This window comes from Solanum dulcamara, chromosome 6 (assembly GCF_947179165.1).
Source record: "Solanum dulcamara chromosome 6, daSolDulc1.2, whole genome shotgun sequence".
In the NCBI taxonomy this organism is placed as follows: Eukaryota; Viridiplantae; Streptophyta; class Magnoliopsida; order Solanales; family Solanaceae; genus Solanum; species Solanum dulcamara.
This window is the reverse complement of record NC_077242.1, coordinates 47,013,673-47,028,802: the sequence shown is the minus strand read 5'-3', so window position 1 is coordinate 47,028,802 and position 15,130 is coordinate 47,013,673.

The window sequence follows — 15,130 nt, the reverse complement described above, 5'->3', positions numbered from 1 at the left end:
AAATTCTAAGTATAAAGACTGATTCTAATGTGAGAAATTAGTCATCAAACATGTATATATACACCTTCTTAGGAGGTAAAATGTGTCAGCCCCTAAGGTTGACATGTGTCCAGTGCCCATTGGGCCATCAAATCTATGCATAGCCTCTAAGGCTACCAAGTGGCAGGGTGGGGCCCATCCTCAAGATGTTTGGTCATCTACTTGACCCTAAGTAGGTGCATCACATGCTGCCATGTGTCACTCCCTCACACTGCCATGTGTCATCTCCTTAGGCTGCCACGTATCATTTTCTTTATCATAGGTTCATAATCTTGTCTTACTTTAAGAACCTATATAATCCTTACTACGTAAGCTCGGTGTGTACTCAAGTAGCTTACACGAGTAGGTTGAGTACCACGACTCTTTATTTGGCCTCCAAATCCTTCCAAAGCCTTCTAGACCTATTTCCAATCATCACTACTCCCGTAGAACTTCATAGATAACCTGCATTACATGGCAATTATTTAGAAAAGAAAAAAAAATATGCTCTAATGTACAAAGGTGCGGGGTATAACATCCTTCCACCCTTTAGAACATTCATCCTTGAATGTTAATTCTCATAAGGTCCAAAAAGGATTTCAAGAATTCTGTGTAATGGTTGCCATGTACAAGCCTTTCTCTACAGCTTGTTGAACCATATCTGGGCCTATTAGTTGTGTTTTACCAATATCCAACCAACAAATGGGCACCCTGCATTTTCTGCCATTCAAAGCCTCATATAGGGCCATCTAGATACTAAAATGATAGTTATTATCATAGGTATTCTCAACAGGTAGAAGACAATTGTCCTAGATACCTTTGAAGTCAACCGTATAGGCCCGCAACATATCGTCTAGCATTTATCTAGCAATCTTAGTCTTTCCATTGGCTTGAGGGTAACATGGGGTATGAAGACCTATTTGTCTTCCTAATCTCATCGTAGGCTGATCTTCCATAGTTAACTGTAACTTGGGCTCCTTTATTTGAGATAATAGCTATGGGAACTCCATACAGCCTTACTACCCTTTTGACCTATAACTTCACATAGTCTCGGTTTAATAGGTAGTCCTTGATTTAAGGAACATGGGCTGATGTTGGTAATCGATGGATAACATTTCATATAGAATCATCTGTCCATAGAGGGAAAAATGAGTCTTGTAACCAAGGTCGTATTATGGAATCTTCGACCTTGTGTACTATTTCTTTCCTTCTTTAGAGGACATCAACTGGTACCCCTACCCTTTTGGTTTTGCTTCTTACCCCTCAGAGTTTGCTACTGAGTGGTGCTGAAGTTCCCTCACACAACAACCTTCATAGATGCTCTTTGTTTTGTCTATCATTAACTGGTATTATATTAAAGGGCTTTGGCATATAAATGTGCCATCTATTAGTAACCAACTACTCCTATAGTCAGTAAGGCCCGCAACATACCTTCTAGCGTCTGGATAGTACGCTCGGTCTGTCCATTAGTCTGGGGGTTAAATGTTGTATAAAGATTCACCTATATTCCCAATCCCTCCAATAATGATCTCTAGAAGTTAGCCATATATTGAACTCCCTTGTCTAAGATAACAGATGTGGGAACTCCATGAAGGCTTACTATTTCCTTGACATATAACCTTTCATAATCCTTAGCTAAATGTGTCTTCCTAACTGCAATAAAATGGGTTCATTCTGTCAGCCTATCTACCATAACCCCTATGAACTCATACTTCTGCAGCATGCGAAGTCAGCCTGTACTATAATCCATATAAACTGCTTTTTATTTCCGAGTAAGGATTTCCATCCCCTTTAATAGGCTATCAAGCTTCTGATGCTTCATTTTGTTTAAGCTATTGCACAATTTCTCTTAATTCAACTTGTAACACTCTAGGCAAATCCTACTGCACTCTTACTCAGATTTTCCTTCTGGTTCTCTTACCACGCATCACATTGCAATCATATTTCTATTACTGACTTGTTTTTATCGAGTAACCACTCGGTCTTATTCTTAGCATACCAATATTCATAGGTTGCATGCTGTTCTTGTACTATTTGTAGAAAGTGTGTGCAATTCTAGTTATAGACTTTCTTGCTCTTGTCTTACTTTGCTCTACATGTGTTATTGCACTAGCACATACTTGCAGTCTCTTTTGGGTCACACTTGTTTTGCTGCTTTTGCGTACCCTTAAAGTTCTCTCATATTCTATCATAGGAGAGATTTCTTATCCTTCCTTTTTTGCTAGTTGTACATTACAATATCAGTAGCCAGTAACTCGATTGCCAACGTCTTGACCTTTAGTCAAGTATAGCCTTGTTATCCTTTATAATATCTTTAAGTTACTCATTATCATTCCTTTGTTGTATCCATCCTTTTTTGTATGTTCCCCTCCTTTGACATCATACTATTCAAGGTCCTTCCCAATAATCCTCCACACTGTCTCAGTTATCATCTTGGCTTTTATCCATCTATTGCTGGCTTTTAGATCTTGCTAGCTCGTTCTAGCATGGGATCTCACTTCAAGTTTGAGTGTTTGCATTGACACATTGTAGTGTTGGTTAGTTTCATCTCACACTTGTATTTCTCTTATCCACTTTCCCTTTGTAGGGTGTACCCCTGTACGAAACCTTAATACAATCATGAGGTGCTTAGAATCCTCGATATACAGTACCAAATCCAGTCTGAACACTGTTACTCGAGTAATATCCTTAATGTAGTAGTGCATTCAAAGCCACATTCCATTCATCCTAATTAGTAATCAGCTCATGCTCATAACCATTTCAAATTTTCCACTCGGGAACACTTATACTTTGATGATCTGTGTCTCAAGCTTTGTCATAATACTAGCCTTAATCCAGTGGATACCACTTGTCCCCTTAATAAATTCGCAACACATCAGATGTTTTGTAAATCTACATCCCCTATCTGCTAAGGATCTTACAATTTTCCCTGGTGGAGTCACATATACACCATACTTCTTTATGCCTCATGAGCTTTCATCCTTGTCGTGTACCCGATGCTATCTTCTAATCTCACTCAGAATCATAACTACTTGGTTTTAATAGTAGTCTTGTCTTATTACCTTTTCATCGTACTATACCTCCAGTTCGTAACTGGCTATTTCTCTTTGTGTCTGATACTCACACTTAAGTAATTACGTCTATCTTTAGTGCTTTCTTCAGTAGTTCTTTCATTTCTCATTTTCAAAACATCTTCTTATTTACCTCTATTTGTTCTTAGCATACTAGTCATTTCTGGCATTCATCTTATCTTGTTGCTCACCTTTATTTTCGTTACCACTTGACCTTTTATTTTGAACCTTCCCTATAAATCTGTGTAAGTCTTTCTTATTCATTCTCTAAATCATCTCTTAGTCTCACCATTCATTTCCAAAAAATTTTCCTTACCAATATTAACCTCCTCGTTACCATTACTATCACTTCAGTAATTAACTTATTCCTCAAGGTCATCCATACTTGTAATCTAGTCAAATCCCCTTCTTATGATGGGCAAGGCATACTACAACCCTGTATCTCATTTTCCTGTTATTTCTAAGAAACTTTGGGCAGAGTTCCCTCTATTTTTCTCACTACCTCAACACCTACATGTAGGAAATACCAACAATGCCTCACAGGGCAGACATATATTAACCTCCTCATTATCATTACTATCACTTCAGTAATTAACTTATTCCTCGAGGTCAGCCATACTCATAGTCTAGTCAAATCCCTTTCTTATGATGGGCAAGGCATACTACAACCCTATATCTCATTTTCCTATTATTTCTAGGAAACTTTGGGCAGAGTTCCCTCTATTTTTCTCACTACCTCAACACCTGCACACAGGAAATGCCAACAATGCCTCACAAGGCAGACATATATACTCATATCATATCATATCACAGCCACATAGGGTGCCCACTATCAATAGTATGAAAATAGACTTACCTCGTATGTCCACTCGAACTGTACCTGTTATACTTTCCTGTCTACCTCTCCTTTCAATTTCAACTTTACATTTCAAGCGTACTTCAATACTTTATCTGACATATATCTTTCGTGCCTTTACTTACCTGCGTGCTTGGTAACTTCAAATATCGTCAGTCACTTGTTTTTGTCAAAGGGTAGCATAAGGAATTTCATTCCCTACGACTCAACTCTATCACAGGATCTTAGATATGAAGGAAAGTAACATCCTAAATGTTTTGTAGCCTCCTATTTATAGATGTAGTGCACAACACACCAATAAACAAGACACGGTCTATAGACACTCTAAGGACGAACTACTCTGATATTACTTCTGTCACAACCCAACCTCGTAGGCCGTGACTAAGGTCCGACCTAGACCCCTGTATACATAATTATCCGATATAAGAACTATACATAAGAACCTCTAGTGGGTGATAACTTTTTCATATACATATAGCCTCTTTTATTTATATCATATCATGAAAGGGCACACAAGCTTACAAGGCTTCCATGACATAATAACATTTACATCACATCGTATGGGCATATTGAAACAACTTATAAGCAACCCACAAACATATGTCTACAGACCTCTAGGAATAGTAATGGTAACATATGGTGGGACAGAGCCCCCACCGTGCCCCTGAACAAACAAATATATAAATAGAAGGACCAGTGCACAAAAAGCTAGGCTCCGGCACAACGAAGCATTTCCAAAATAGCTGAGTGGAAATCCTAGGCTGGCAGACCTACGAAATGAACATTTGTACCTATGAGCATAAAATGCAGCCTCCCTCCCCCCCACTCCGATGAAAAAGGGAGTTAATACAATATATGTACTGAGTATATAAATCATAACACATCATAACTGTGACAACAGCTAAAATAGAGATGCAGGAAATAAGTATAATAGTTAGTAAATCACTATACCTGTATCTTATAAAATGAGGGTATGTATATCATCTTCCCATACCATACCTGGCCCGCTATGGGACTCGGTATTATCATACCATCATATACGGCATCATTTCATATATTACAAATACATCATTATGTTTTCATATGCATGCCTATCTATTGTATCCGTCCTTTTAGTAAGGGACTCGGTGAAAGAATAGTGTACATAACGTACCATACCTGGACCATTATGGGACTCGGTGCCATTATCATATCATCATATACCATACCCATCCCATTATGGGACTCGGTGTCATAATCTTAGAATCATATACAGTACCCGGCCCATTATGGGACTCAATGTCATAATCATATAGTAAAATATATTGAGGAACATATGGCTCGATCTATATTTTCATCATATCATTGTATATATATATCCGGCCCAGGACTTGATGAATAACATCATCATATATGGCATTATCGTATGCTTTAACTTTATCATATATGTCATTTCATCATCGTATACTTCATACACATATATATATATATCCGACTCGGGACTCGGTTAAAGAGTAGTAAAGTTGTGCATGATAACATTCCCGGCCCCTCTATAGGACTCGGAGGAAGATGGGTTACAGCATGCACGAGTACAGTCAAGTGAACCTTCACTTGAAGACCATAGTAGTAATCATCCTGAGTACCTTCTAGACATCGTTAGGGATCATATCAACTGGAGTCTCAGGAATTGTAGATGTGTATTGAGACAAAGCTAAACAACTTATGAAATTAGAGACGTTTGTCATCATAGAGACTTTAAGAATAGGAGCTTATGATTACTCTTCATCAAATAAGAGACTCGAGGGTAGTAGTTCAACTACTTTGAGAACTCAATATTCATACGTGAATAATGGTCACGAGTTATACTCGGAGCTCATAAATAGAATTATCCTCAAAGCATATTTCACATTTCATAACATTTAAAGGTGAGTAAGGATCATGCATCATGTTCGGGACTAGTAAATGGAATTACCCTAATGGTCATATTATTCATCACTTACATCTAAGACATACCAAAAAAAGAGAAGGATAGCTCTACATACCTTTTATGGGTTAATCACATCCCGGCTCACTTTGTTACTCCTTTAACCTATTTAACATAAAAGTAAATATGACTATCAACAACCCTCAAATTTCCAGCATCTTAAGTTACATTCGAGCATGCATAGAATCACTTCTGCGCTCTCCTTTCTCGACTAGCCCCTTTAGTTAGTTAAGGATTTAACGGAAATCGGGATGCACTTCCCGTATAACTTTCCCTATCTGAACTTTCCATTACATTATCAATTAATAAAGACAACCAACAACAATAACAAGTAGCTTATATACAAGTAAACTACTTCAATATTATGCAATACAAACTCCAAACAACTCGCTTAAAACTATGATACCAACATTGGGTTTTTAATCTCTATTTCATAAAAACTTTATTCACACAAAATGGAGGATCGTTTGGCTTCAATCAGAAGAACCTACACCTTTTTTATGACACTCTCCATCCCTTCAACACACAACCAAACACCTCCAATCTGCAGCACCACAATCGCAACACACTACTCGACTTTAATTTAACTAAAATGACTTCAATTTAGTTTATTTCTAACGCCAAGAATACTTATGAAATTTTCCTATTTCCCATATTCATTCCCCACATGTAATACACTTCATACCAAAATTATTAACTCTAACTTGAAAGGGAAGACCTTACCTCGCCAAAACTCGCCTCGAAAGCTCTCTAGTTGCGGCTGAAAATTCGTGGCTGATTGTTACCCTTTTGATGCTGCACCAAACAGAAAATTTACATTATTAACACCTTAATTTCATCTTAGTACACCGTATATAATTAATTCACAGAACGAAATCAGAGAACCCACTTTTTTAGGCCAAATCCTTAGCTCTCTCTCTCTAGGTTTCTAGTTCTTCTTTTCCTTTGTTCTCTTTAAATTCTAAGTATAAAGACTGATCCTGATATGAGATATTAGTCATCAAAAATGTATATATACACCTCCTTAGGAGGTAACACATGTCATCCCCTAAGGGTGACACATCTCCAGCTCCTATTGGGCCATCGAATCTATGCATAGCCTCCAAGGCTGCCACGTGGTGGGATGGGGCCCACCCCTAAGAAGGTGGGTCACCTACTTGACCCTAAGTAGGTGCATCACTTTCTTACACATGTCACTCCCTTATGTTTCCATGTGTCATCTCATTAGGCTAACACGTATCATCCTCTTTTTTGTAGGTTCGTAATCTCATCTGACTTTAAGAATCTATGTAATCCTTGTTATGTAAGCTTGGCATGTACTCAAGTATCTTAGGAATGTAATACATCCAAGTTGGTGGCTTACACGAGTAGGTTGATTATCACGACTCCTTATTTGTCCTCCAACTCCTTCCAAAGCCTTCTAGACCTATTTCCAACCATTACTATTAACGTAGAACTTCATAGATAACCTACATTACATGGAAATCATTTATAAAAACAGAAAACAATATGCTCCAATGTACAAAGGTGTGGGGTATAACACATTTGACATCACGCATGATATCAACAGTCCCCCATTTGACATCACCCATGACATCACAATCTTCCATTAAATTTTCATATTTTTCTATATAATTATTTTAATTATTGTTAGGTTCCTCTTTCACACCTATAAATACCATCTTATTTCATCAATTTGTTCATCAAGCTTTGTCAAGTAACTCTTCTCTCTGTACACTTCTTTACTCATTCTCAAAATATAGTTTTAGCTCTTAGTAGTGTAGAAATACTATTCCGATGATTCATATACTTTGGGTAGTACACAAAATGCTTTAACGATGAGAAAATGCTAGAATTCAAGAGTGTTCATTAAATCCTTAGATTCTGAGTAACGCTTCGGATTCTAGGTATGTAAGGCTTCAATGAGAGTATTCTTTCCAGTCTCATGCCTAAAGTATTTTGATTATATGATAAATTATGGCTATTTTCTTTAAGCTTTACTCTAAGTTATATGGCTTTTTATCCATGAGTTCTTCCATCCATGTAGTCCAAAATTATTTCAACTAAATCTTTTGATTTCAAGTAATATTTTCTTATGGATAATTCTTATTTTTACTTAATAGCATGAATCATGGATAAGCTAATGATTATTGGTTTGTTTTGATGCAACGTAATTTCATATTTATGAATTGATGGTTTGTAAGTAATTTCTCTATTTATCTCTTGAAAGGTTCTTGAAATTCATGGTGAGTTTTTAAACATTGATTTTTAATTAATGGATTTCAAAGTATTTATGCATATTCATTTACATACATATTTGCAAGTTGAAGTGATTTGAACCCACCTAGTTTTATAATATTTTCAATGAAGTTTGACTTAAAAGTTTTAACTCCAAATGAAATTTTATGAAAGCAATGTCTATGCTAAAAGGGGAGCCTTATAAAATAAAAGAATGATGAAATGCTATGAATGATAGATTCTTTATGCTATAAGGATAATTCTTGCATATTTGAATAACCAAATGTTTTTAAATAGCTATTCTACCAAATATGATATTTTGAATTCTCAATATATATACTATGGCTATTTTAAAGTATTAAACTATTCCGTAGGAATTATTTAGAACTGAATGGGTCATTGCTGTGAGATTTGGTAAGGGAATTCTAGTAGCAACTCCTTGTCTCATTAACTATATGTCAACATAGGAACCCTTGTACGCTTAGGATAATGGATCCATGAAATCCCTTAAAGTTAAAGTTAAAGAATGAATGTAAAATTGACGGAGTTCTACCTTAGGAAAGTAGACTCCCTGGACAATGGAGGGGTTTATCTTGGATTTCATGTAATAGCTCACATGGTATTAATGTCGGTTATAGTCAACTTCCCACAAATGAACTTTTCAAATGCTATTTACATGATTAATCATGCATGTATATATCCACATATGTATGATTCAAATGATATCTACTTGTTTACTCATGCATGCACTCATTTATGTACTTTACCTTATAAATGTCCTAAATATTTTGCTTTGTCATGCATGCCTACATACTTAGTAAATTTAAAGTACTAATGCAAACTCTTTTGCCTACATATATCATATAGGGATCAGTGCGCCTTCTCGTTCTCCTTTACGTAGCTAGTTGAGATTTCGTTTGAAGGCTACTTTTGGTGAGTTCCCATGTTCCAGGAATAATACTCTTTTATCTTTCTAGCTTATGATATGTTGAGATCTTTAGATACTTACTATGATATTTCTTTCTATTATGATTGAGGGTGAGCTAGGGACTTGTTTTAGCCCCGTTAAATCTAAAAGCTAGAGGTATTGTTGGACATATATAAGTTGAAGATTTATAATTATGATTTCTGCTTGTTTATTTATTGTCATTACCTATGAAAGTCTAAAAGAATGCTAAGAGGATTGTTTGAGGTACTTTCGGGTTCCTTATTTCATATGTCACATTTAGGCCCTAGGATTGGGTCGTGACATAAATGAAACTTAATTCCTGTACTTGGAAGAGTAGTTGGTGTGAGGTCAAGATCAAATAAGTAGAAGGAATACAGGAAGGAAAAATTTAGGCGGTGACTCATTGCTGGCGCGACACCCAAAACCCAAACTACTAAGGCCTGATCCTGGTGCGATGGTGGTGCGCCGTCCCTGCCCCAAAACTACTGAGGTATGTCTTTAGCATGATGGTGGCGTTCTGCCCCAACCTTCCCCTGATAAATTTCTAGATTTTTTGTAGTTTTCAAAGAGTATGCATCACCCATAATGAAGTACTATGCCCTAAATAGCAATATAGTAGTCCATATGTGGAAAATCTACCCATTTCATGCAATTTCTTATCAATTCATGTTAAAATAAATCTACCCACCATAGTTCATGCAATTGAATTTGAAATTGAGAATATCTAAGGATATAATTAGAATTCACAAAAACTTTGAGGAATTCTTTGAACTCCATGGTTGAAAGGTACCCATGGATGAAACTCACATACCTTGATTAAGAATTTGGAAAAATCTTTAAAGAAAACTTAAAAATAAATGGAGAATTGGAAGGATCCTTGCTTGGTCTTTAGTGGAGGACTTGAGAAACTTTTTTTAGAGAGAGAATTTTATGATGGGTGAATTATGAGAAAGTGAGGGGAATTTAGAGCTTTGGGGATTAAACAGGTTAGGAATCTAGTTCCAAAAACTGTCCAGGTTCATTCTCTATTAAATAAGTGAAAAGTTCATAATATCCTTGAACAAAAATCATACTTGACCCATCAACAAATCCACCAAGGCCAATTATATCTTATTTTATCATATTCTAACCTTCACATGCCCGGTATATTATATTTAGTGTGGGTGAATCATTGGATGGGTTATTGTTGAACTTTGATAGGGAAGAAATTCTCGATTATGATAAGGTTGTGGCTGCTCTTTCGGGTATAAGGTCGGATTCCAAGAATCTCATGATACTTGATATCGATTTAAAGAATAGAGAGACACCACCCCCAAATCCATCCATCAATGAACCACCAAAGCTCAAATTTAATGTTCTCCATTCCCATCTTTGGTATGTACTTTTGGGGAAAATAGCACTTTGCCCATTATTATTGCTACAAATTTGATTGATTGGAAAGTTCAAGCATATGTTAGTGTGCTGAAAAAAATTATCAAAGCTATTAGGTGGACGATTTCCAATATTGTGGGAATTGCTCTTGCTATTTTCACCCACAAAATTCATTGACAAGTGATTGTAGACAAAGTATTGAGAATCAATAGAGGTTGAATCTTCCAATGCAATAAGTTGTTAAGAAAGAGATTATCAAGTGGCTTAACGCGGGAGTTGTCTATCTTATTGTGGATACCAAATAGGTAAGTCTGGTTCAATGTGTTCCAAGAAGAGTGGTATGACTGTTGTTCCAAATGAAAAGAATGAACTAGTGTTAATGTGGTTGTTGATCGGTTAGAGAGTGTGTTTGGACTACCGGATGTTAAATGTTTGCATGGAAGAAGATCACTTTCTTGTGCTCTTCATGGACCAAATACTTGATAGACTCGCGGGTCGCGTTTGTTATTATTTCTTAGATGGATACATCGGTTATAACCAAATATCTATTTCTCCAGAAAACCAATATAAGACTACCTTCACTTTTCCATATGGCACCTTTTCTTTCAAACTTACCCCCTTTGGTTTATGCAATGCTCCTGCGATATTTCAAAGGTGTATGCTGTCTATTTTCGCCGATATGGTAGAGAGCACAATGGAATTCTTCATGGATGATTTTTAAGTTGTGGGGGATACATTTTTTGCTTGCCTTAAACACTTTGGGAGAGTTTTGCAAACATGTGTTGAAATGAATCTTGTGCTTAATTGGGATAAATGTCATTTTATGGTGAAGGAAGGTATTGTTTTAGGCCATCATATTGTGGAAGATGGCATCAAGGTTGATCAAGAAAAGGTTGAAGTTATTACTTGGTTTCTTCCTCCTATTTTGGTCAAAGGTGCCCAAAGTTTTTTGGGCCACACCGGTTTCTACCGGAGGTTCATTTAATATTTCTCTAAAGTAGCATTCCCTCATTGCAAACTACTTGAAAAGGAGAGTGTGTTTGAATTTGATAATGCTTCTGTCAAAGCATACTTGCGTCTTAAGGAGAAGCTTGTGTCATCTCCTATTATTGTTGCTCCAGATTGGATTATTCATGTTGACCTCATGTGTGATGAAAGTGGTGTTTCCTTGGTGGTTGCGGTTAGACAACAGAAGGGAAATTTGTTCCATCCCGTCTATTATGCTAGCAAGATGTTAAATGTGTCTCAATATAACTATATCATCACTAAGAAAGAATTTTTACCTGTGGTGTATGGTTTTAAAAAATTTTGAGCTTATATTTTGGGAACCAAAGTGTTGGTCCACACCGACCATGCTGTGATACACTACTTGATGGCTAAGAAAAATGCCAAGCCTCATTTTATCCATTGGGTGTTATTATTGCATTAGTTAGATTTTGAAGTTAAGGATCGCAAAGGCTTTGAGAACCAAGTGGTGGATCATGTCAAGGCTCGAGTTTAATATGGTTGTGTCTCGGAGAAAGATATCAAGGAAGCATTTTTTGATGAATCGGTTATGGTTGTATCTAGTAGCACTCCACCACCATGATATGCAGATTTTACTAATTTTGTTGTATGCAGGATTCTTCCTGAAGTGCTGGATTTCTATTTATAGAAGAGGTTTCTCTTTGATGTGATGAAATATTTTTGGGATGAGACGTACATATTTGGGAGTATGCGGATCATATGATTAGAAGAGTGTCCCGTAAGTTGAAGTTGATACTATTCTTGGTGCTTGTTATGCATCACTGGTTGGTGGGAATCATAGCAAAGTGTGTACAGTTGCCAAGGTACTCCAAAGTGGATATTATTGGCTAATGCTATATCAAGATGCCAACTCTCTTATTAATAAGTGTATGGCCAATAACAAGGAGGGGTGTCTCGGCAACATAAATTATCTCTCACTCTTATTCTAGAGGTATAATTGTTTGATGTTTGGTGGATGGACATTATGGACCATTTATGAGTTTCTTCGGGAACAAGTATATATTGGTTGCGGTTGGCAATGTTTCAAAATATGTATAGGAGGTGTCTTTACCTAACAATGAGGGGCATAGTATTGTTCAATTCCTCAAGAGGTTCATCTTTAAAAGGTTTGACACTCTATGTGCCATTATTAGTGATGTTTGTTCTTATTTTTTCAACCGCATGTTTGCTTCACTACTGAGTAAATATGGAGTAAAGCATAAGGTTTTCGTTCCCTTTAATCTGAAAACAAGTGGACAAGTTGAAGTGTCAAACCAGGAGATCAAAGACATCTTGTCCAAGACCATGAATGCAAATAGATTCGATTAGTCCTGGAAGTTAGATGATGCTTTGTGGGAGTATGGAACTTCATAAAAGACACAGTATTGGCATGTTTCCATATCAATTGGTTTTTGGCAAGTCTCATCATCTACCGCTTGAACTTGAGCACAAAGCATTATGGGTTTTGAAGACTTTGAATTTGAATTGGGAGGTTGCGTCGAAAGATAGAGTTGACCAACTTTATGCTTTAGAGGAATTTAGGCTTTGAGCTTATGAGAACTCAAACCTTATAGGGAAAGAATTAAGAAGTGGCATGATGCTCGAATTCCTCAACTGGAATTTAGAGTTGGTGATCTTGTATTACTCTATAATTCTCGTCTACGACTCTTTTCCTAAAAGCAAAAATCAAAGTGGTTTGTCCCTTTTAAAGTAATTTTTGTTTTGAAACTGGGGACATTGAGGTGGATAACAATGATGGCTTGATGTTTAATGTCATCAGGCAAAGGCTAAATTTGTTTTTCGGACAAGGCCCAGGTTGGGGAAGTAATTATATGGTGTATATGGATTACTCTTAAACATGTGTCCACGTCGTTCCATGACGTAAAATAGGGCACATCATGGGAGGCAATCCATTTTTTTAGTTTTTCTTGAATAACATGTGTTCAATGTGTAGGTGTCACGATCCAAGCTAGGCCCAAGGATTGATACGGTGATCGAAATCATGAGGGACCCCAATCAAGCCTCTTAGAATACATCTTATACATAAGGTAACTTAAAACATCAATGAAATCATAAGTGGAAGATAAGTCTCATTGAAGTCTCAATAAGATAAAAGCTTAAAGAAATATGTTCGAACAATGGGAGCTATAACTAAATCAACGTCAATGCACGTCTCTACTATAGTCTAGATGGGGGCATAATTCCAGCTCCTAGCTCACCCACAATACATAAGAAAAGTCATAGGAATATAATGAAAAGTAATAAGCTCAACTCTCTCACAAATAGGAGGTGGGAGATGATCGTCAGTCCCTATATTATGATACTATGTAGAAAAAAGAGTATGCGCTAGTAAATGCAATGCACCAAGTATGTTAGAAGCATGCATGACAATGACAATAGGACATAAGAAATATGAGCTTGGGATGCTTGGGCATTAACATGAAAACGTGAATAAAACATGAAAGAATTTGAGTGACATCATAATCATATGGTCAATGAATCGTGAAATCAATATAAGAACTTATACCATAACATATACATTTTCTCTGGGAGAGGACTTTAATCGACACTTAATACCATACGAGGTATAATGTGGAATTCGATGTGAATCCAACATCAAGAAATTTTAGACTCTATGATAACATCTTAACATCATAAGCTATATGTGGATCCACTAGCTAGGCCATATTGGCAAACCTACACGGCAACGTAGTTAGGGACTAAAGGTTGCTACTAGGATTACCTTGTGTAGCTACTTGAACTACCAGATCGAACCCCACCTTAAAGTCCTCTCGATGATTAATCATTATACCAATGGAATACATTAAACATAATCATTAACATAATCATAAAAATAAATATAAGAGTAGATCATAAACATGATTGATTTATACACGAATACCTTTCGTCTTTATGAATCTGTGAATCTGTGAATCAGTGAGAAAATAATTCACCATATTTAACATGAGTGTGTGAGGAAAATCCATCAAAAACTTTAACCTTTCTTAAAACATCACTGAAATCATAATTCATCTTCATAGCTTTTCGTAAATACTTTATCAATTCACAATAATAATTTCATAATTTCATACTTGAAAATAGCATAATGCATGTGCCTATATATTGAAATCAACTTGAAATCATACAATTTAATGTGAATCATGTATAATTAAATCAATGATAATGAAATAAACTATAATTATATTGACCAAATGAAATTTCATAAGAATTAGGACATAAAAATAGTATTCATGAAGAAGAATTTAGAGAAACTCTTGGGACTCCATGGATTGAAGGATCCATGGATGAATTTTCCCATACTTTTATCAATAAATCCCTAAATGTATTGAATATAAAGACTTGAACTTGAAATTGCTTGAACCCTAGCATGTCTTGGAGATGAAACCCTTGGGAGAGTGTTTGAGTGTTTTAGAGAGAAAAATATTATAACTATTGATTGGGGAATGAATGGGGGAGATTTGAAGGGTTTGTATAGTTATAGGTTTAGAATATAGGCTTAAAATGATGATGATTTGGGATTAAATGAGTTGGAATTAACTTAAATGACCTCACTTAAAATTGGCAGAGGATAGTTGGGCAAGATTGGTCGTGCACACCTACTCAAACAATGAGTCGCCAACTTCCTGGCTACCTCGCCT